We start from the raw sequence: 3,734 nt of genomic DNA, 5'->3' as shown, positions 1-3,734 counted from the left end.
TGACTCTGTTCCACACTGAGCATGACATGGCATGGACATGGCAGTCAGAAATGGTAAGCTCAGGCTATTGCTGATCCTCAAACACTGCTGTCTTGTCTCCCCTGTAACCTGCAAGGGCAGAGGGTACTGGGACCTTCATCCTAAGTTTCCCCTGCACCAGGCAGAGTACCAGGCACATAACAGGCTCTCCATGCAAATTTGACTAATTAGCTGAGTGAAATTGCAAGTCAAAGAAATTGTATTTATCTTTCCAAAATGTCTGACACAATTGTCCTTTAAAGGGGAAATACTGTAGAACCATTTATAAAATCAAAGCCTTTTTAGATCCAGAAGAAAATTCAGTAACCATCTGATTCCTTCTCTTCTTTTTTTAAATAAACTGTTTGTTTTCCATCAGCCTTATTTACATTTTCTGTTTAAGAGTATGTGAAGGAGCCGTGTAAGACCACGGTGGTTGTTGTTCCTCCTGGGTCAGTGGCCTGAGCCACAGCAGCTGTAGACCAGCCTTCAGAGGCGGGCAGAGTGCCGTGGTCCTCCAGGAGCAGCTGCTGGAAGGCACTGTGGCCATCTGTGCCTGCAGACCTGTCTGCAACTTGTGGTTGAGTAGAAATAAACTCAGGACCTGGAGTGATTCATTCACCCTGAAATTCCTCCTGAGTCTCAGGCTTTTCACAGCTGCCTGCTCTTCTTTTTAGTTTCTTCAGGATCCCTGTAGAAGCAGAGATAGCGCTTGACCTCCCACGAGTGGGCACCTGAGAAGGAGCCTTGCAGGCGCAGAATCCCCGGGCTAGCATGGCCACAACAGACCCCGGGAACTCCCCTCTTGCTGCAGGGGTGGCAGTGTCCACACAGCACCAGGGAGTCTGGGTGACCTGGAGCAACAGTAGGTAGGTTACCATAAGACACCTCTGTGAGACTGGTGGTCACCCCTAGGGTCTGTAACCACAGAAGACAGAGCAGAAGCTTTCTACTCTGTAAATTAGTAATGTTTACAGGAATGGATGAAGTGCCCCACAATGGGAGTCACTCTCATGGCAGCAGCGCACTTCAGCACAGCTTGGCTGAATGGCCAGCATTCCTGGAGCAGAAGACACTGGCATCAGCTGGGTTTTCAGCGTCAACAATGGCACGAGTTTTCCCCAGGTCCACTTCAGATTAACGAGGTAGTTCAGTTCAGTTCAATCACTCAGTCATGTCGACTCTTTGCAATCCCATGGACTGCAGCACACCAGGTTAAAAGTAACCCATCACTTTTCCTTTTGTAGATGTGCTGTTCCATTTGGAAGTCAGGGTTAGTGCTCCTAAGTGGGTTCCTCTGTGAGGGATTTGAGGACATCCTCCTCCTTCATTTGAAGGACATCAAGGACTCCAGATATTGTGAAATTCTCCCTTTAAGTTACAAACAGGAGCCCAGAACATGCCGCCATATGGACCCCTCTCTGGCTAGTGTGGAAAGAACGTTTTGCCTTTTCTTGAAAAAGAAATTTTAAGCCTGGGAAGGTGAAGCAGTTTGTCAAGGTCATGAATCCAGTCAGTGGATATAACAAAGATGTTATATTTGCGGCCAGTGGAAAATCTCTGGATACCTTCAATTCAGGTAAAACCTGCACCTACTTTTCTTTAAAATGCCCCAGTTTGATAGTTGCCACTGAGAAATGTCCCTGCCCTGTACCCCTGTAAGTTCCCAACAAAGCCTTAGCATCTATATAAAAAGTGAAATAATAAAATGCTTCTCCTGCTATTTCATGAATTCCCTTGGAATTCACAAAAATATATATCTCTCTCATAACAGAAACAATTGGTTAATTGGGTCATTTAAAGTGGCTACTTCTACAACCCAAAATGTGGTTTCTGTTTTTTAGCTTGGAGAGCATGAATGGAATTTCTAATGAATGGGAGTCTTCTACAGTTTCACTGTGAATTTAATATCTGTAAATGGAGCCCCAAGGCCAAATTTCCCATAAATGGGTAGCAGGACTATTGGTGAGGAAGATTCCTTAGACAGAGAAAGAGCAGTTCGAGTGGAAATGTAATTGCTTCTGTTTTGAGGACTCTGGGGTAAGTCCTTGGGATGGGTGCTGCCCCCACAAAAGGGAAGTCCCTGGTGGCTGAATAAAGAGGTTCCAAGTAAAAGAAAAAAAAGAGTTGTTTTATTATCCTGGTACAAATGGAAACCAAAGAAGTAAATAAAGGAAGAGCTTCTGAGAGGAGAGTTTGATGGTTTGGTTTCTGGGTGTGTCCCCAGTGGTTTCATTTTGCAGTTCTGTGGCATTTGATTGAGGTGATGTTCCGTGAGAAGTTTCTGCTCATGGCTTTCCAATAAGAAACCCTGGAAACCACACTCAAGGGTAGGGACCGGCAAATCCCAAAAAAGAGATCATTTCACAGTTATCATTTCACATGACACCCAGGTAATGCACTCCACTCTTGAGCTCTCTCCCATGTCCCAAGTTGGATTTCTCACCCCTCTGGAAGTCTGTATTCAAAGCTTCCCAAGATATCTCAAGCCTATCCTCATTATCTTTGCCCCCAAAACTGCTCCTGCTCCTATTTTCTCTTGTTTAGCAGACAGCCCTGCTATTTATCCAGGTACTCCAGCCTTAAACTTGGAACTCCTTGACTCTCTCTTAAACCACTTCAAATTCAAATTCATCACCAGATTCTGTCATGTGAGTGATCTGTCTCACAGTTTTGTCTGACTCTTTGCTGACCCCATAGACAGTAGCCTACCAGGCTCCTCTGTCCATAGAATTCTCCAGGCAATAATACTGGAGTGGGTAGCCAGTCCCTTCTCCAGAGGGTCTTCCTGACCTAAGGATTGAACCTACGTCTTCCACATTGCAGGCAGTTTCTTCTTCACCACCTGAGCCACCAGGGAAGCCCGATCCTGTCATGGCTGCCTTCTAAATCCATTTCACACCTTCTTCCTCCTCAGCATGCCTAGAGCAAATGCCTTAGTGGAATGAGTCCCAAGTTCTTGCCAGGGCTGATATAAAAACTCCCCGAGAGTTCCAGCCTCCACAAAGTTCCCTCCAATCCATCCAGCATATCATTCCTTATGCTCTTTCAGAAAAGCAAATCCAATTACCTTTCCACTCTGCAAAGTCCTTCAGTGGCTCTGGCCACAGAGGCATCTATGAAATATGATGTAACAAGGAGGAAACCTGTAAGTCTAGACACATCAGCAGGAATTCTAGCTCTGTTACTCATCTTGGGCAAGTCACATAGCCTGTATGAGCCTCCATTTCTTTACCCACAAAATAAGGTATTTTGCACTAGGACAATAGATTTAAAGCTTTTAGCCCAGGAACAACACTCCAGTACCCTTGCCTGGTAAATCCCATGGACGGAGGAGCCTGGTAGGCTGCAGTTCATGGGGTCGCTAAGAGTTGGACACGACTGAGCGACTTCGCTTTCACTTTTCACCTTCATGCATTGGAGATGGAAATGGCAACCCACTCCAGTGTTCTTGCCTGGAGAATCCCAGGGACAGGGGAGCCTGGTAGGCTGCCATCTATGAGGTTGCACAGAGTCGGACACGACTGAAGCGACTTAGCAGCAACAGCTGAAGTGACTTAGCAGCAGCAGCAGCAACAGTGAACAATACATTTAAACCATCACATAGACACATGTATGCATAAGCACATAGCACACACAAAAATGTACACACAAAAAACATATGCACATGCAGGCCACACACATACACACATGAACTCATGCTGCACACAAATACA

The sequence above is a fragment of the Bos javanicus genome, chromosome 1 (assembly GCF_032452875.1).
Source record: "Bos javanicus breed banteng chromosome 1, ARS-OSU_banteng_1.0, whole genome shotgun sequence".
Taxonomy (NCBI): domain Eukaryota; kingdom Metazoa; phylum Chordata; class Mammalia; order Artiodactyla; family Bovidae; genus Bos; species Bos javanicus.
Note: the sequence above shows the minus strand (reverse complement) of the source record.